Source organism: Protopterus annectens, chromosome 3.part0 (assembly GCF_019279795.1).
Source record: "Protopterus annectens isolate FY-2018-M chromosome 3.part0, PAN1.0, whole genome shotgun sequence".
Classification (NCBI taxonomy): domain Eukaryota; kingdom Metazoa; phylum Chordata; order Ceratodontiformes; family Protopteridae; genus Protopterus; species Protopterus annectens.
This window is the reverse complement of record NC_056731.1, coordinates 656,529,271-656,550,601: the sequence shown is the minus strand read 5'-3', so window position 1 is coordinate 656,550,601 and position 21,331 is coordinate 656,529,271. Positions and strand designations below refer to the sequence as shown.

Here is a 21,331-nt window from a genome sequence, read left to right as displayed (position 1 = left end):
GATGTGTATTGGATTACACATACACAAATACACAGACACATTCCAAGTGAACTCACAGTGATTCTTCTAAACAGCCGCCAGGATATGAAACTACTTGTGGGTAGGATGAGTATGCCGCATACTTTCATGGGCAGTTGTAGACAGCAAACGACTTTCTATGCTAAGAACACAATAATGAACAACATGTATGTGTGGAAAAAATCTTTGTGTCCACAAAAGTGGCCTACAGCAACACTACAGTACTGCCATCTACACAGAGTGGTATCCAAAGGAATACTCATAAATGTAAGCAATATCTTAACATTCTTGTAGTATATTCCATGCAAGTCTTCAACAGCAACAAATACATGGCAGGAGTACTATAGACATGAACATATTGAACACAGACCTAAAAAGTGATGCAGCACAAATTACCTCTCAACTGTACAGATTTTCACAGAATGTCCAGATTTTTGGCTCATATTTTTGGTCTGTTCCTCTTTTCTCCTGGCAAATCACTGGAATGACATCAGGACTGAAGTATAATGAATACATTTGAGTTTCAGACTTCATATCTTTCCGAAAATGTATTATTAAAACAAATCTTGTTACTCTAGCAACTTTCTAAGTTTATAAGAGCAATATTTAAAATATGTCTCTATTTGTACCCCCATTTTGTCAAGCTTTGTCCAGATTTTTTGCATTAACAGGTTGAGCGGGATCTACCTGATAAGACCAACAAGCGAAAACACAGACAACGAGATCACCGACACCACAAAACCGAAAGTTCAAAAACATGAAAGTTCACATGCCCGACAAACCACAATCCTGACAGTCAACAAAACAAAACAAATTTGCTGTTCCGAAAAACACACACACAGCACAAGCACACCAAAAACCTTACGAACCTACACTAAACCTTACATACACAACTATCTATGCACTAACCTTAACCCAAACCCAAACCCTAAGTACTATCACTATCGCACACTTACCTTACCCGCACCCTAACCCTAAAGTCTGTCACTATCGCACACTTACCTTACCCGCATCTTAACCCTAAAGTCCGTCAGTAACGCACACTTACCTTACCTGCACCCTAACACTATCACATACTTACACAGTCGCGCTTGTTTCGCATGTCGGTGTTTTCAGTGTTGTGATTTCAAACTGTTGATTATTTCCCTTGTCAGTCTTCTGGTGTCTATGATCTCATTGTCAGTGTTTTTGCTTTTCGTTCTTATCAGGTAGACCCGTTGAGAGTTATGAGCACAATTGATGTGACATAAAATAAGTGGACATTCCTTCATATCAATCAGTTGCACTAGTTCTCTATGTAGAGGTCATTACATATATGTGAGTTTCTCAGCAAACTACATGACATATTGGCTGCTTGTTTTGTTCTTCGGCACTGTATATTACTAATGAACTTCATTAGCATGCAATGATTTAGAATTTCAGGGACTGATAGCACACAGCACCAATGTCTGCCAACCCTTGTTGAGTTCAAAATTATGTGCCAAAATCCGAATGTCAAGGCAACTTTGTTGGTGTATTGAGATAATGTCTTTACCATGACTCAGGTAGGCTGGTTTCAATTAGTTGGTGGGGAAAGGGAGGAAAGATAAGGGTCTGCATAATCATCCCTCTTCAAAGGAAAGATGGAGATGGTATGCTGGTGTGAAGCAGGCCATTCTTGAAGCCTCAGTGATTCTTAAAACTATATATAGTGACCAGAGTAGGTGAATATGTGGTTCCAACTTTAGGAGATGTGTAGACTCACTTAAAGAGATGTTCATTTCCAAAAGCTCAGACTGCCCTTCTGAATCATGAGGGTGTTGGGCTCACAGTGATGTATCTGGCCATCATCTGTAAGCAGCAATGTTGACTCCCAATCTCTGTCTTTACATGCACCCTGACTTCATCAGTCCATACTATTTAATGGACCTGGCCTGGTGGCGGTTAAATAATTGTGTGATGCTATGTTACTGTGGTATAACAGAGAGAAGGACTCTGGAGAGCCACATTTCCTTAGAAATACACACATCCGAAAGAACCATTACAGATTTTAAAAAAAAGTAATACAAATAAATGTTTGTAGCAAATTATAGGATGTACTTTTGTGCTGATGCTGGAGTTATTGGGTCTGTATTGATCTTATCCTAATTTCAAATAACAGAAAATGTTTTAAGCCATGTATATGTTTTATGGCCAGGGCCACCATGACTGGAAAAGGTCTTAGGTCCAGCCCACTTACCTAGTTAATAAGCAGATAGATAAACAGATAACATAGATAGTGCAGTTGTGTAAAAATTTACCATAACAGTGGATGTCCTACTTCTCACTGCTGTAGTATTCTTTACAAAAGGGATATCCTGCTAAGGATAGCTATATATCCGACCAGCATACCAAAGCCTTGGTTCCTTTCAGATGCTGTAAATAAGACATATGTCCTAAGTCTAAAGCATAAGGTACATAACTGATGTACGGGCACTAGATCCCCAGAACTAGAACAACCCAGGAGGAAGAGAAAAGAAATGGCATGTACATCCAAAACGAAGGAAAAAGGAAAACCCCTGAGGCAGAGGGAAAAGGAAAAACACAGCAGGGGGAAGAAGGGAGGGACAGAATACTGCAACAGTGAGAAGGTGGACATCAACTGTTATGGCAAGTTCTTGCAGAGCTGTACTATCCTTCCTTATCACTGTTGCAGCATTCCTTTCAAAAGGGAGAGTACTAAAGCTACTGGAAATGGTGGAAGAAGGAAGTCAAAAAGGAACCCTTTAAAAACCCATGGAAAATGGACCTGGCAAATCCTGACTTAGTCCCAGAAACAACAAACTATCCAACAGAAGTTGGAAGCTACTACATGATAGAACAAAATCCCAAAAAGGGAAGGCATCTCTGATCAGTATTATCAAAAAACTACGGGCACTCATAAAATCGTCTAAGGCCAGCTTCCAGAGAAAAATTGCACAGGACACTAAGGATGATCAATAGGCTTTCTTTAGTTATGTCAGGAACCTGGGTGGGAATTCTCAGATATGCTCAGAATTAGTTCAAAATGACAAAAAATACACCGAACCCACAGACATTGCCAACATCCTAGCTGACAGGTTCAGTGCAAACTCCCCCCCCCACCAAAAGGGCAAATATCTATCCCAGCAGAGTGCTGCCCTCCTGACATCTCAGATGCTCAGGTAAGAGCCGCCCTCTCCAAAGCAAAAAACACAGCATCAATGGGACCAGACGGTGTCCCGGGCTGCATCCTACATCAGCTCCAAGAAGAGCTAAACCCAAACATAAAACTACTGTTCAATCTCAGCCTTACTACAGGATATGTACCCAAAGAGTGGCGTACAGCAACAGTGGTCCCTCTCCACAAAGGTGGTGCCTCAACGGATCCTGGAAACTATCGCCCCATAAGCCTGACTTGCTTGGTCTACAAAGCTATGGAAAGGATCATCATGGACCTCATAAATAAAGATATTGGGGACCTACAGACACTGGATCCTACCCAGTTTGGCTTTGTTAAGGGCAGATCCTGCCTCTTAAACCTGGTCGATTTCTTTGAAACAGTCACCAAGGCCATTGACGAGGGTAAGGTGGTCCACACAGCCTATCTGGACCTCGCAAAAGCCTTCGATACAATACCCCACTCGGGCATTATAGATAAGCTCACCAGCTTAAATATAAACCCCTGTGTCACTAGATGGGTTGCAAACTGGCTCAAGGACAGAAACCACATGGTTAGAATTGCTGAAGCCATGTCAGACTCCAAACCAGTTACAAGTGGCGTCCCACAAGGCTTAGTCCTGGGACCTCTCTTGTTCGGTATATATTTCTCGGAGGTACAGGCCAACACAGAAGGACTGTGGCTGACCAAGTTCGTAGATGACTGCAAACTAGGCACCATAATCGACTCTCCAGCCAACACAAGCATCCTACAAAAGGGCCTCATAGAAACAGACAACTGGTGCCAGAGCCATGGCCTCAAGCTAAATGCCAAAAAGTGTATAGTCATCCCCTTTGGCAAAAACAGTGCCCACAAATTACCACATAGGTGGTAATCCATTAAGTACGGAAGAAGTAATTAGGGACCTGGGGACCCAAGTTGATAGCAATCTCTCATTTGAAAACCACGTGGCCAAAGTGGTTAGAAAAACATTTTATATAGCCCACCTAATCATGAAGGGATTCCCATCTAGATCAGGGGAGGTCATCGTGCCTCTTTACTCATCCCTCATCAGGCCCATAATTGAGTACAATGCCCCTTTTGGGATGTACCTTACCAGACACCTGTCAGCAACTGTAAAGACCCCAAAAGTACCTCACCAAGAGGATCAAAGGGCTCAAATAGATGCCATATGTTGCCCGGTTAAAGAAACTCCAGCTCTACTCAGTGGCATACCACCTGCTCAGAGGCGATCTGTGCCTGACGTATAAAGCCATGTCCAACTCGGAATTAATGGACATGCTGCACCTCAGAAAATCCAAATCCCATTGAGCTACAGGCTCGAGAGACTTAAACCTCAGCACTGAAATAAATAGGACATGCTGGAGGGACACATTCATAACCCAGAGGCTCCCTTCACTCTGGAATAAAATCCAAGTCCAGGTTAGGCAGAGTCCCTCACTGACTCTCTTTAAGAGGAATCTTGATGAGTGGATGGGAGATCGTAGGTTTACCCCAGGTATCACTTCTGTGTCACTGTTAGACAGAGGCACAGTATACTAACCTTGAAAAAGGGCATAGCAAAATTCATTTAAAATGGGTGGTGAAAGCCAAACACACTCTGGCTAGGCTTATAAATGCCCTAGGGCAGATAGCCTAGTATGAATCTATGAACCTATGAACCTATGAACATCCAACTTATAGTGATTAGTAAACGTATCCAAAGAAGACCAAGGAGCAGCTTCCAAAATGGATTTAGCATTGAGACCCTTAAAAAAGCTCCAGAAGAAGCAACTGCATTAGTAGAATGAGCACAAACAGAAGTGGGGAGCTGCTTGCCAAGAAAAGATTAACAAAAAGAAATGGCTTTAGAAATTCAACAAGAGATAGTTTCCTTTGAAACAACTAAACCCAATTTCTTGGCTTGAAAAGAAACAAAAAGTCGCTCAGCTTTTCTAATGTCCTTGTTTTTTTTTAACAAAAAAAATCTTTATTAAATTATTACATATGACATAGGCAATCTTATATTTATATAAATGAAAAACAAACATTTACACCACTTTAGTTGGAAACATTATGCATCAGAGACACTTCTGAAACAACTGTAGTAGCAATTATTATACATCACTTTTAAGCTTAACAGTCATTGTCAGTTACGCATTATACACCTCATTCAAATCCTGCTTTATTTTAAAACTTGTTCCTTCTCTGCATATATTTTTCCCACATTTCCCAATTTTTCCTATATAGTTTTCTCCTTCCCTTTTCTAAAGATCCCAATTCCAGTTGTTTTATCTCTGTTACTATATTCACTAATTCTAGTAAAGTTGATTTAGACTTTGATTTCCATTTTCTAGTAATTGTTTTTTTTTTTTTTTTGCAGCCAACATAATTAGACTCAGCGAGGCCTTACTATCTCTAGGCAATTCTGATGCTGTATCATAGCTCAAAAAATCATCTTCCCAGTCAATCACATCTGCTCACCCAGCATTCCTGACAGAGTGGTCTGCTGGGAATCTTTAAAGTCTGCCAACTCACTACACTCCCAAAAATCATGCTCCTAACTGCCTCTTTCTTCCCTGTCACACCACATTTGCTATTCATCTGAGGAAAAAAATTTGGAGTCAACTTGGGGTATAAGAATACCTATGTAAACATTTCCAGGCAATGATGCTAAATCTTCTAGTTTTTGTTGTATATTTGGGAGATATATTTGTCTCTTTATGAATTACTTATCCAATCTCTCTTCCCAATCCTTTCTAAGCTCCTCTGATTGATTCTTATAGTAATTGTCTAAATAATAACTGAGCCTCTTATGCAAATCCAAATAATTTAGAAGACTCTCACTGATATTTTGAAGTGAGGGAAAAAAGAAAGAAGATGAATGGTCTGATTCAAAGACAAGTCATTGACCACTTCAGGCATAAAAAAAGATTTCTCTACAGAGACACTGTTTCTGTGGAAAACAAAATGGGAAAGGAGGAACTACCTTATGGGCCTTAAGGTCAGAGACTCTTTTGGCAGAAGCCAAAGCCACCAACAAGACAGTTCCAGGTACATAATTTCAAATCAGAAGAGGCAGCTGTTTCAAAAGGTAACAAAGTTAACTTCTCCGAAACAAAATTAAGATCCAAAGAAAGAGGTATTTTTTAGAGGCTTAATATGAAGAACATCCTTTAGAAACTGTTTAACCTCAAACCTAGAGAAAAGTGGTGGATCCAGTGGCAGGCAAGCAGAAATGGCTGACAAATGAGCTTAACAGAAGTGTATGCCGAACCAGACTTGAGCAACTCACACAAATATGAAAAAACACTAGGGATGCCTACTAAAAGTGGGTCCTGTTCATGTTTGTAATGCCAAACAAAGAAACTCTTCCATTTTGCAAAGTAAGACTTTATAGTAGTGGGGTTTCTTGCCTCCTGCAAAAGCCAAAGCACATTCTCAGACAATCAGTGTCAAAAAAGAATCAAAAATCTGTCACCCAGACAGTCAAATGTTGGGAGAGATGGTGAAGGTGAATGAGAGAACTTTGTTTTGTGATAGGAGACACATTCTGGGAGATAACATGTTATAATCGCCCCTGGCCAAGTAAAAAAAGGGAAAACCAGTGCTGTCTGGGCCAAAATGGAATCACCAACAAGATTTTGGGCCTGTCCCACATTTTCTCATACAAGTCACTTAACAATAGAGGAAGAGGAGGATAAGCATATAAGAATATCCCTTTCCAAGAAAATGACATGGCATCCACTTTCCAAGACAGAGAACTTGCTACTCTGGAACAGAACATGGGAAGATGTCTGTTCAGAGAGGAGGATGAAGCATCTACTAGTGACCATCTGTCCTGGTCCTGCTCTGACTATCTGTCCTCAGATTGTGCTCTGAGGAGAATATAAACGACTTGAAACATCAAATGATGGTGGATGAGGAGAATATAAATGACTTGAAACATCAAATGATGGTGGATAGCAAAATCCTAAGCTAGGATGGCAGTGTGCAAAGATGGTAGGTGTTGTCTGTGAAAATTCTGAGGGCACCTGGAATCCAAATGAAACACAGAGCCTGAACAGCTAGGATAAGAGATTTCATTTCCTTGATGTTGATATGGGCTTTTACCTTCCAAAGAGAACAGACCCCCTGGACCTTGATGTCATTGAAAGAAGTCCCCCAACAAAGGTCTGAAACCACTGTAAAGTGCTTCTGAGTGAAGGGAAGCACCTGAAAAGGTAGGCCCGGGTTCAGTAAAATCTGGTAAATCCACCACAGAAACTCTTTTCTGAGGAGAAGAATGGGAAAGTTCAGCCAATTGTTTTGAGATACCACTGTGGAGTTTGGCCAAAAGAATTACTGGGATAGTGGAAGCCATGAGCCACAGGGCTAATAGAAGCTCACTTGTAGACACCATCTGTAAAGGAAGAAGAAACTGGAAGAATGATGTTAAGGAGTGGACTTTAGGAGGAGGAAGAAAAGCCATCATTGATAGGTTCTGAATTCTGCATCCCAGAAAAAACTTGGTCCTGTGAAAGGGGTCAAAATATACTTCTTGAGATTGAGAGTAAAACCTGCACTGTGAAGAAGTAGCATAGTAAATCTGAAATCCTCTAGAGGAATCTGCTGAGAAGGAACTAGAATAAGGTCATCCAGAGAGGGAAAATATGAACACCATGGAGTCTGCTAAAGAGAGTGCTGAGAAAATATATAGTGGCATTGGTGGCATGTGCCAATTGCAATGCCAAGAATTTGGTCTACTTAGCACACTCTGTATCCTGCCCCTCATCTATGTAGGAAAAACTTGGCGGTTCGGGGAAAGAGTTAGGGATGACCTATACTGTGCCAGTAGAGCCTTGAAATATAGTGCTGTGGCAAAACATATGAATAACATGGGAGATGAACATAGATTTAAGTTTTTGGTCTTGGAGGTTATACAGCAGAATGATGGAAAAGGGGACATAGCGAATACAACAGAACAGGCAGAACTTAGGTGAATCCTTAGGTTAAGAGCACAAGCAGGTTCAGGGCTAAATGATCATATTTCTATTAAACCCACCTTAGTAGCCCACAGGTTGAGGAAGTAATTGTTGTACATACACAGATTTTTGGATATTTTTTTTTATATTTATACATATAATTAATAGAGCATATTTTAAGATGCGTTTTTGTTTTTTGTTTGTATTTATGAATCTATGCTGATTAGGAACAGTAAAATTTTAGTATAAGTGTATGTATATATGTTTAGAATGCTTGCTAACTGTTTGGAATTATGTTATAATGTGGTAACTAAAAGGTTAATGCTTGAATGGTTCTGTTACCTGGTGAAGCAGGATGCATTCTGTTTTTATTGGCTGGTTTGTGTTGCTAGGAATGATATATAATTGTGGAATATTTTTGAATGTAATAAGCTGATGAAGCAACACTGTTTGTGAAAGTGCTTATCCTTTATTAAATTATCCTTGGATTTTATGTTGAGGTGACATGTTTTCTTAGCCTGTTTCTGCTCTGTGAAGTTTTGGATACTGATTTATATAAGATGCGTGTGTTACAAATGTATTAGAACTGTATGTCATGTGTATATCAAACTGCTTGTACAGACGTGTGTGTTGAAAAGGTATTTGCAAAGTGCTGTTTGAAATGTAACCACAGTGTGCCCTACTGGAAGAGAACAGAAATGTACATGCACTGTGCTAACTGTTTAAATATATATATTTTAACAATGGAAACTGGAGTTCAAGAGGTTAACTTCAGTCCAGCAAACTTCAGAAAAATAACTGAAATTAAATTACTTTATGGCTATGCCATAAAAGATGGTATCTTTCAGTTTTCAATGAGATACAATGTCTGTTTTAGGAAACTTTCTGTGTTGTCTTTAGGGTGAACTAATTACTAGTCTTAAAAGCATGAAGGAATGCAATTGTTTTATGACTTTCAGCATCTGACAGAGATCTGAGGAGAAGCCCTCGTCTGTATATTTTTACAGGTAGATATTAAATACTGCCAGCTTCAGCAGTAATATTTTAGATATTAATTTGAGAAGCCTCCTAGTGAGACAGAGCATTCTGCATTCTGTGTTGGACCTGACAACTATCTGCCTTGCTCTATTAGTAAGTTCTTAGGTTATAGCAATTCTCTTAGATTCAGTCAGGAATATAGTGAAGCTTAGTTTAGCTATTTTCTTTATTTATTTGAGAATGTCCTGCAATGTTGTTTTAAATATTTCCTGTGGTTTTGAACTCTGATGTGAATGTATATTTATTATTGTCTTGTTCTTTTATTGTTTATTATTAAATATATTTAAACCTTTCATTCTGGCTGATATGTGTAGAGATGTTTAAGTTTTGAGAGTACTTGCATATTTATTTGGTGACACTGTGTGGGCCACTCCTAATAGCCTTGCTCTTGGTCAAACTACCACTTGTGTTAATATTAATATCACACAGTAAGTTTGGACACCCTTTGTTAAGGGCCTTAAGGTAGCTAACAGAAGGGTTCTGATGGCAGTGAAAATTACCTTATAGTCTGGGCAAAAGAGGGCATGGCTAGTAAACATGTGCCAGTCACAGGGTTTTCTGTGTGTGTGTGTGTGTGTGTGTGTCTGTGTGTGTGTGTGTGTGTGTGTGTGTGTGTGTGTGTGTGTGTGTGTGTGTGTGGATGTTAGCTATTTGGGCAGGGACATAAAGCACTGGTTGGACAGAGATACTGTTGGAGGATTTGGCTTGGAACTCTGGCTAAGGACTGAACTCTATAGCTGTGCCAGTGGGGAGTTTTATTTGGGGATATGGCGATAGAGGGAGAAAACAGCTCCAGACTGCCTGTGATCTCTGTGTGCTGTTAAGGGAAATTGCAGTTGATGCAGAGAGCTGCATCTGGGAATACTGTGTGTGTACTTGTCATCCTCTCAGGGAACATCCTCCACTGTTGCCACTGGTGAGGATTGAGGCTCCTTGATTACTGGTCCAGTGGAGGGTCATCACATAAAGTGCGCATAAGTGGGAGCAAATGATGCTCTCTTAGTTGTACCCTTTACCTGTAAATAAACTTCATCCTCAAAACAAAAATAATCCTGGTTCAGACAAAACTCAAGCAAAAAAAAAAAAAAACAAGTCCCACTTGAGTTGTATAATTCATATACAATGAATTCACATCTACTGCCACCCAATAATGACCCTTTCTAGGCTCTTGGGTATTGCTAATGTGTGCAGGTATCATCTTTTAAAAAAGTTTTAAATGAAAATCCAAAAAATTAACATCAATTAGTATTTCGGCTAGAGGGGTATTTCTAGTAGGTACAAACTTTATACCCTTCAACAAAACACTCCTCATTGCTAAACTAATATTTAAATCAGACAAGTTAATAATGTCTAAATTATGTGTCACTATATTAAACTCACAACTGACATTTAAGTCAAATGCACTTATGTCCACATTTTTTTTTTGCGTTTTGTTGGTTTTATGTTTAGTTAAGAAAGAAAGATCCAGAACTGGTCTGCAAATATTTTCTTTCTTTGTGACTAAGATCTCCATTAAGTAAAATCCCTTCACCACCCGGGAAGAAGAAACTGGTTCTTTCACTCCTTGGGACAGCATGTGATGAAGGACAGGTGGAAACAAAACAGGCTGATCTGCAGGATGAGGAATGACAAACTGGAAAGGAGAAATTTCTTCCCACTGCCATCTGTAACCCTGAATCCCTGATGAATGATTTTCAAAACCTATTTGTCTAAAACAATCTTTTGCCGAAGAAAAAAATGGAGATTCAGACTTTCTGGAAGAGAAAGATGGCCAGTATGGGAGAGGGTCACAAGGTCCCTTGAATAGTCATTCAGACTTGTTAGAATGTCCTTGGTTTTGGGAGGTTTGAGACTTCCTTTTGGAACCTCCTTGCCACTTCTTCTTAAAAGTCTGTTTACCGGAATTCTATCAGGACTGTTTATTCTCTTTTTTGCCAAAACTGAGTGAGGAAAAAGAAAATCCCTTGTATAATCTTACAGATTCTCTGGACAAACATACCCCTTTCATCACGCTTTTTTATCACCTCTGCAGCAGAGGGTGCAAACACTGAATATCTATCCAGATGAGAATTTAAAATATCATTCTTATCATCTGGAAGGTTTTTGAGAATGCAGCCAAGCAAACTTCCTTAAAACTGTACCAGTGGCCATAGCCCTGGAAGAAGTTATTAAAAGAGTCATACACACACTGCAAACAATGAGTAGTGACCTGTGCATTAGAAGAAACTAAATTATTTAAAGCAGATTTTTCTTCACAAGAAGAAACTGTAGATCAAACATTACTCATACTTTCACAATATGTCAGAATAAACTTTAACATATTAGCCTGACAATTTAAAATTCTGAAATTCAAAGATGCAGAAGTATACACTTTTTCCCATACCTATCAATAACATTCTCATCCATTTTAGAAAGAGTAGGATTGGATTAATGAAGGTCTTAGCAGCTAAAAGTCAACTAAGTCTATGGCTGTTAGGTCAAGTTTGGAAATAGTGTACCAAAATGTAAAAGTCTGAGGAACTGTATACATCTCATCTGCCTTTTTAGGTACAGCTGGCTAACTATGAGGAAAATTGTAGGCAGTAAGATGCATATCCTTTAAAGTAGACAAGACAGGAGGAGTGGGTGTAGGTTCTGGAAAATCCTTCTGTAACAACTCGTAGTATTTTTGATTTTCTGAGAAACCTCAGTGTTTTCACACTGAAAACACTGGGACAGTCTATGAATAGTCTCAGAGAGAGAGAAGTCCCCACAAGAGAATCAGAAAGTGAGTTTTCTTTTGAGTCTTAATCAGAAATCTAAGGACAAAGCCCTGAAGCCATTCCTGTATCTTCCTATTCAGATTCAGAATCTTGAGGAAAGGGGGAATCCATCTTTTTTTTACCACAAACTGCTGTACAAGAAGGATCAATAGCCTGAATCAAACCTTGACTCATTCCCAGTAAACTACTCATATTCTATGAAATTTTAGAAGGAGTAGATACATACTTGGTTTTCTGTTTCGTTTTGACAGGAAAAATGGGGCCAACCATGTTATTAATGGCAGCCACTAATTCCCCAGGGATGGGCACAGCATTCTGACACAACAGGAGAACCTTCCCTGTTCCCTCTACCAGGACTAACAAGAGTGGTTCTTCCTTGCCTACTGAGGGGACTCCAACCGCCACAAAGCATGGGCTAATCCCTGGTCCATAGTGGCTGTAGGTGCTACACTGAGGTAAAAGATGAGTGCTGTGAGATACAACAAATGGTCACAGCAGAGTCACCTATCTGTGGCTGAGAAAAATTGTTAACCTGCTGTGATGGCAAAGGCTGTTTGCTTAACTTTTTCTTTTTGTAGCTGGAAGAAGGACCAAACCATGGGAGTGACAATCTGTTCCATGGTGCCAATATCCTGGAAAAAAAGCAACAATGCCAATTGAACTACCAGTCCACAAAAGTTACTTTTTTAACAGAAAAAACATAGTAAAAAGCTCTTTTAAACACTATGGCAACGCCACAACCTTATAATAACCACAATTTCCCCACAGAAAATAGTTTATCGGTTAGATCCCATTACTTTTAAACTGACAGAAACAGCGAGTGCTCCATTTAAAATTACATTACAGTCTTGAGACAATCCATTAAAACACAACACTCCTAGCTTTAAAATAAGTTTCCTGAAGAGAAAAGTAATAAAACATCAGTAAAAAATAAGAAAATGAAATATTTTCCCCCCAAAGGTAACTTACCTGCCCAGTTAAGGAAAGTACAAGCTGACCATTGATACTTAAAAGCCTCAGATGAGTGTACTCTTTGGTGTCAGTAAAGCCCTGAAGGGCTTTTGGCCCAAATTTGTCTTTTACTGAGTTCAGCTTGAGCTGCTTGATGATTTGGGCATGTGGAATGTATGCTGAAGCTTTGGAAGCTGTCCAGCTGTTATATCCTTGGCAGAATATAACCCTATAGCTAAGGCTACTGCAGCAGTGATCAATATGAAGAACATATTAAGTTAGCGCCATGTTTCACTGTAATGGTAGTAATAATGGCACAGAACAATATTTTAGCAGCTGATAAGGTCATTTTAATGAAGATGATTCATTCAGTTACAGTTATCTAAATATTATAAAATGGTTATATTGGAAATGTAATGTTATAATTTAAACAATGTACAAAATAAACAATCTGGATCCTTTATTAATATCACACATAACCCTTTGACAGAAGTGCCCATTCAATTATAAAAGGCAAAACAAACCATTAGAACAACTTTTTCATTTGTACACATTGTATACATATGATTTTTGTCTTAACTATTATTAAGTTTACCATTACCTAGACTGCTGAAGTCCTGCCTTCCCTGAAATTTCACTTTTCCTCTACATTATTTGGTATTTATTGTTCCCATATATTCCATTTGTTTCTATATAGTTTACCCCTTCCCTTTTTCAGAGATCCCACCTTCTGTTCTTTTATCTCCTTTACAACATTTAACAGTTCTGTTACAAATGATTTTGTTTTTGATTTTTATTTCTTAGTAATTGCTTTTTTGGTAGGAAACAGCATTAAATTTAGTAAGATTTACTGTGTCTAGGCAACTTAGTTACTATATTCCAGCTCAAAGTAATAATTCTCTTAATAAAAATAATTTGTTCCTCCTATGTTTCTGACAAAACATCCTGCAAGGAATTTCTAAATTCTATCAATAATTACATTCTCAAAAAAATAAAAAAAGTTAACAGGTACTCCTCTCTACAGCTGTCCCCAGTACTAGGTGACCTAAGCAGTTATCCGATGGCTAGAAGGGGACCTCCACTGGCCTTGGATGGGACTGCTGCCACAACATTCACTTTTTTAATTAAAAAAAAAACAGTTGCATGTGTTCTTTAAGAACATTGTTTCTGTGCATCCCTAAGTACATCAGTGAACAAACCTGCTTCTTCCTTCTTCTTCTTTTCCTCGTTTTCTGCTTGTAGAATTTAAATACACAAAGATATTCCTGCTATTTGCTTCTTCTTTTATGCACACAGACTTTAACACAAGACATTTCTGCTGCTGCCTGTGCTTGTGCTTCTTCTTTTCCACTTTCTGCATGTGGAATTTAAATACAAGAACACAATCCTGCCACTTGCTTCTTTCCCACACATGGGATTTAACACAATATTTTCTTGCTGCTGACAGCTGTGTGCCCCTGTGTGATGCCCTAGTTAGAGATGGCAGGTTAGTTAATTTGCTCAGGCTCAAACCCTGTACCTTAGTTACAGGAGACAAGAACCTGAATCCACTACACCTACTACCAAACTATTAAAGAAAGTATGAGTTTCAACTTCAGTACATTTTCAAGGAATTGTGAGTTTCAAGGGAAGATAAGTTTACTATTGCTCATGCTAATTCTGTTTTCAATTTACAACTGTTTTGTTTAGCAAATGGTCATCATTACTGTGCTATAGAGTTTAAAATTAATGTTAGTAGCACAGCAGGTAGCATAGCTATTTTGGTACAGAAGGCTGTGGGTTCTACTCCCACAGCATGTAGGTGGATTGCTGATGTTGTGTTGTACTTTAAAGGGGAGGGGGTGATGCATTCCTGAGTATATCCTCCTTTGGAAGGGATGCCTAGTAACTATGAATCTGTTGTCAGTTTGCCATCCATTCCTTATTGAAGTGTTACCAGCTTACCATTTTTTTAATGTAACATTTGCAATTTATTCTTCACGGGTAGCTAGCACTAAATTTGTAGAAGAAATACTGGAGTATAAAGTTGTTTGCTAGCAGCAACCTTTTCATTAGTTACAGAGCTATTTAATGTGGAATTATTCAGATGACTTTTACTTCTGCAGAGATTGTGATATTGAATATATTGGTTGATTGTAATGACTGAACTTAGGCCTTTTATGGTTGAAATGTTCTGAAATAGGCAGTTTTGTCATTTTTGGTTTTTGCATTTTGTTTTATTGCTTCCTGGTAAAATGTTCAAAACTACAAACACACTCTAGCAAGTGGTGCTCTATTATGCAAGGAATATAATTTAATGCAACCAGGAAGGTGAATCAAAGAACACATGCATGTATGCATGGTCCTAAAAATGAGTACAAGGAGCCTATTGTTTGAAAACAGCCCAATGGTAAACTTTATCTGCCACTGGCGAGATTCATTTTCTTTGACTGTGGGTTTCAGTGCTGTTTTAATGAATGTGCAGAGACGTTTACTGTTTATGCTAAGTATGTTTCACTGTGAAACAGTATTGTTTTGTTTAGCAAATTTCTATCAGTATGTGTGCTATAAAGTTTGAAATAAAAGTTTTAAATTAAATCCAAATATCTATGATCATTGCAGAGGTAAAGCAGAAAATAGTGTGCACACTGAGAGGTTTGAAAAGTGTTTATGGTAACTGCAGAGATTTATCCAAGGAGTAGGACACTGGAATGGATGGGAGGTGGGGGTGGGGTGACCTGGTCCATTACCCTGCCTTGAACCCCATTTGGCCAGGATCCAGCTCTGCCCCTGTCTTTCCCATCACATCTTCAGCAATTGCTGTCTACCTGTGGAAAAATTCTTTGAAGTCTACTTGGAGTATAAAAACACTTACACAAACACTTTCATACAAAGATCTTAACCCATCTCAATTGTGTTAATACTTGGGCGCCACTCATATATCCTCCTGTTGTTTCTTTGTATAGTGCATTTCCTTTCTCTTCTACCAGGCTTTTCTAACCTCTTCTGAATGATTAAGAGTTATCATGCATTATTTTATATGCCTTACTAATCATCCATTTTTACTGCAACTTCTATTGCAGGCTCAACAAAAAATGCAACCAGGGCTGGTCTTTCATTTAGCACTCTCCTAGCCCTTTCTTTACACATATACTCTGTTATCAATCCCTGGTAGGGAAGGCAGTCTCCAACCCACAGTCCAGACTTCTGCTTGCCCTCCCCAAGATTTTTGTCTCCCTAGTCACTTGATGCCAATACCTTTGTTCTTTAGCTAATTTTCTGCAATAAATTCCATCTCCCTCTTACCTACTTTTTGTGCTTCTACCTTCAATCCTCACTAATTGAAAAACTTCTTGTTTCCATTCCCATATTGGCTTACTTCTCAAAATGTTTTGTGTTACCTTCTACATACAAAATTCTGTGTGGTTGTCACTGTTCTCCTTAAGTGTCTGCATTCAAAATCCTGTTTTCTTCTTATGTATTGACCTCACCCACTGTTTCATCATCATTTCTCACACACACACACACACACACACACACACACACACACACACACACACACACACACACACACACACACACATGCATAGTTCTCCATTTCACTTCCGTCTTCTTGACACACTTGATTTGGTCTAACTGCCTATACAACATGATTATGTTGTTGTCACCCCTCTTTGTGGAGGTGACAGTCCAAATTCAGTTAATATTCTGCACATATTTTCATTTTTCACTCTTAAAGAAATGGATAGCTATGGTTCTTTTCTATCTCCCTCCTGCACATTCCTGTACTGCTTTCCCTTTCTTCTTCCTCATGCTTGCTCCCTATTTCACCCCTTTCCTGTCTACCTCATTTTAACACCTTTAATCTGATCAAAAAATAGAATCACAAATAACACACATAAGTAGTAGAAAAACAATGGATCCCTTCACTTTTTGGGCTCTGCATTTGCACAGAGGTGCACATCATGCACCAATGCACTGTGACAGTGAGCGATGGTACAATGTTGTGCTTACCTCTGTGCAATGCCTCTTAACCCCACTGCACTATGCCAACACACAGCAACGCATGTACTGTAAAAAACTTATTTATTGCATTACCTATGTTTATTTAAAAGTCTTTAAAAGTATTGGATACACCTGGATTTGAACTCAGTATTGTCTGGGCTCAAAAATAAATGTGTCAATGCATTTACACCTGCTGCCCCAGAGTCAATTAAGCAGCAGGTATGTTTCTTAGATTCAGTACTAACCCTCAGACTTCACCAATGCAGCTAGTGTTTGCACACTACTTACCTCTGTGCAAACAGGGAAAGTATTGTAAATGTGTATATCTCACATATGAAAACACGGTACTTTTCTGTTATCAGGGCAACACTTACTCAAAATGAGCGCTTAGAATCTTAGCAGGCACTCACACTGATTTCACGGCTGCTGCTGAAGTGGGCCACACACACACTTACTTTCCTCTCAGTGATGTTGCCAGTGATAATTATTAAATTTCATGCATAACGGAAAAGTACCAAAAAAACACGACATCGCTGGTTGAACTGATGAGTATATAGGCTGACCGTATTCCATTTACATGCTGGTGACGCTGTTATCCATAGTAAAAATGTTATGAACTTCAACGATCCATTGTAAACACCATCCTTCTTTTAGTTATGTATCTGTGTGGTTCGTTGGTTATAGCTAAAAACTTCCTTTTGGAACAACCCTTTAGTTTCAAAAACAGAAAAATGGTTTTGAACAGTAAAAACCAAGTACCCAAGAAATCTGTGCATCGACCCACAGACATTATAATGAGGTGCAGCATTCCAGTTGTAGGTATTACTTCACCTCAAACTTGCAATAATTTACTGGCAAAATAATTTTAGCAAGGCTACATCAGTTTGGCAGCATTTACCACCACTGATATGACTACGGAGGCTTTTCGAGCTACTGTTTGCAGCTGACATGCAGTGTCTGAAATGCAATCCATGCTTGTATTAATAAACTGTGATCCCACTTCAGTGGTCTAATTCTGTGTGTTCCAAACTGACATACACAAAGACTATTCACATGAACACCGACTGTTTGGATTTAGGCTGCTATTTTGCTGCTGTGACAGAATACATTTAATTAAAACAAGGAAATAAGTAGTGATTTCACCAAGTAGTAAATGCCTTTTAGAAAAGCCGGAACTTTTCCGATGCTGGGCAGATAATGGAAAGCGCTCATTAGAAGTGTTGCCCCGATAACAGAAAAGTACCGAAAACACTTTGCCAACCATCATGCAAACCCACTGCTCACCTCGCTATGGAAAAGTAAATATTATTATGTATTACTGCTGTTTACTGTCCATTTCCTGTTTATGACATGAAATTACATGTGGAAACCTAACAAACTGAAGACCCTATCTAACAATTTGTCACATATTTACAATATAAGCCATGTGTTGCCTCCCTCCAAGCACTAATGTCTCAGTACTTTCTTCACACATATATCACCTACACTACAGAAATTAATATCAAATGTTGGGTGATATGCAATGCTCATCAATCTGTTAACATGCAGAACTACAACTATTGACCCATAAGCCTAAAAGGCCTTATCTGCAAGGCTAGGGAAGGAGTAAGCATGGATCTTAACCACGGGGACATAGATGACCTTCAGCACACTTGACCTGACCCATTTTGGTTTTGTCAAGGGTAGATCTTGCTTATTAAACCTATTGGACTTCTTTAATATAGACCCCAAAGACCTGGATGAGGGATAACTGGACATACCGCCTATGATGAGCTATCCAAGGCCTTTGACACTATGCCTCATTCATGTATCATAGAGAAAATCTCCCTTCTGGAAATTAACCCATACATTACTAGATGAATAGCCAATTGGCTTACTGACAACACACACTGTCAAAGTTGGTGACTGCACCTCCACCACTAGACCACCTACCAGTGGAATACAAGAAGGATCTGTGCTGGGCCATCAGCTGTTTGGAAACTATTTCTCTGAAGTCCAGGCAAAGGTAGATGGCCTGTGGCTTACCAAGTTTGCAGATAATTGTTAACTGGTTACAGTCATATAGAGTCTTCCAATCATGTTAGCATATTGCAGAAGGGATTGAAACATACAAATGATTGGTGCCAAACTCAACTTTAAAGCAAAAATGCCTCATTGTCCCCTTTGGCAATGAAGTACTCCTGCTAATTATGGTATACATAGCACCCCTATAAGCTCAAAGACAGTGTTGCAAGACTTGGGAACACATATTGATAGCAATCTACACTTCAATAATTATGTGTCCATAGTGGTGAGATACACATTCTACATTGTGCACCTGATAAATAAGATCATCGCATACAAGACCAGGGAGGTCATAGCTCTGCTGTACTCTACCCTTATCAGACCACTAATTAAATACACTGTTCTCTTCTGTCTGTACTTCACCAGATACCTGCAGCAACTGGACAAAACACAGAGATTTGTGACTAGGAGGATACAGGGTCTCCAAAACATGACATACAAGGAAAGGTTGAAAGACCTGTCATTGTACTCAGTATCATGCAGGCTGCTGAGAGGTGACCTATATCTGGCCTACAGAGCAGTCTCATACCCTGCCATACTGGAAATGATGGACATCTGCAAATCAAATAGGACAAGAATAACTTGCTCCAAGGATCTCAGCCTAACCTGTGACATAAACAGAACATGGTGGAAAGATAGCTAATTCTCCCAACGATTACCACTCCTCTGTAATAGGCTCCCACTGCATGTCAAGCAGTACTCCTCAATGATCCTATTCAATCATAACCTTGACAACTGAATGAGTGATTGTAAATTCACCCCTGGGGTAGCAGCTAAGTCCTTCATGGACAGGGCCAGTCAGTGCTGATCACAAAATCTCTCTGCTAACAACAATCATCTAACTATGCTCAATAAGTGTAATTGTGTTTTTACATGGCTAGGCTTGTAAATGCTCTAGGGCCATTAAGTTAGTAACCTCCAATGAATCTATGAAGCTATGAATCTATGCATTCCTCCCAACATCTTCTCTCCAACATGGCCTTCTGATGTCATCTACTATAAGTTGACATACAGTCTTGTAAAAGTTAGACTTGTGCCATGGCATTTGTATAAAATACTGAGTTCTGTAGTCTGTGTACTTAGATAGGTAGGGGTTCTGTTCTTACTGCTGTCAAGTGTGTGTGTGTGTGTGTGTGTGTGTGTGTGTGTGTGTGTGTGTGTGTGTGTGTGTCTATCCAGAAGATCAGAAGTATGTATCCTACAGTTACCCCTCCAATCCCATGGATTGACAGTATTTTGATACTTGTACATGCCTACACATCCATTTCATGCAGGCCTCCCAACATCTTCTCTCCAACATGTCCTGCTGATGTCATCCAGTGTAAGTTGACCTGCAGTCTTGTAAAAGTCAGACTTGTGCCATGGTGCTTGCATAAAATACTGTCTGCTGTAGTCTGTGTATTTAAATAGGAAGGGGGTTCTGTTCTCACTGCAGTCAACTGGGTGTGTGCATTTGTGCTCTTGCTTGACATTAGAGAGTGCCAACATGTCAGACACTGTTATTATCATATTCTCTTTAACAGCAGCTGCTGATATCATCAACTATAAAGTGTTGACTGAGACACTCCAAGTCAGACTTGAGCTGTGGCACTTCCCTTAAATACAGAGGTCTGTAGTCTGTGTACCTTAGATAGGTAGGGTTTCTATTCTCACTGCAGTCAGGTGTGTGTGTGTGTGTGTGTGTGTGTGTGTGTGTGTGTGTGTGTGTGTGCACGTGCTCGTGCCTGTGTGCATGCGTGCATGCCTGTGTGCATGTGTGGGGGGATGCCTTTACTTGACATTACAAAGAGCCTTTCACACCAGCATGTGTGACACTGTTATTACCATATTCTCCTCAACAGGCACTGCTGATGTCATCAGCTATATGTGGTTTATGGATATGCACTATTACCACCAGGGCAGGGTCAGAGACTGGCCTGGGGGCCAGGCAGAAGTCACCTCATCCTATATGATACAGATTACAGTGACTTGGCTTTCAGTCTATTCATGTACATCATGGCATGGTTTGTAGGGCCTGTGATTTCTTGGTGAGAATCCCCTGTGGTCTCTCCAGCTGCTGCATGTGTCTGATGAGGTATATGCAAAACAGAGCATTATACTGTATTATAGTTCTGATGAGGCTCGAGTACAGTGCTGCCATACAATCCAATGATCTGAATATGATAGCATGACTTATGTGCACAACATAGGTTTTCAGTGCCTCTCTGGACACTTGGTGGTTGAAGTGCAAATCGCTATCTACATGTGTTCTCATTGTTGCATCACTGGGTTTCAGCATAGCAGGACTGTTGTCAATGTTGTAACTAGCATGGAATTCCACTTTTCAGAAGGAAAGACACATTTCTGCATTTATTTCTAGATCATGTGGCTTTGTCACAATCATTTGTCTGTGTAAGCCCCTCCTGTAGCATATC

General features: G+C 39.4%; 1 protein-coding gene across 16 annotated transcripts in view; it reads left to right on the top strand.

The window, feature by feature from the left end:
- The window catches only part of LOC122796513 (poly(rC)-binding protein 3-like), an 819,027-nt gene that overhangs the window by 360,722 nt on the left and 436,974 nt on the right, over positions 1-21,331 (top strand). The window lies entirely within an intron of this gene.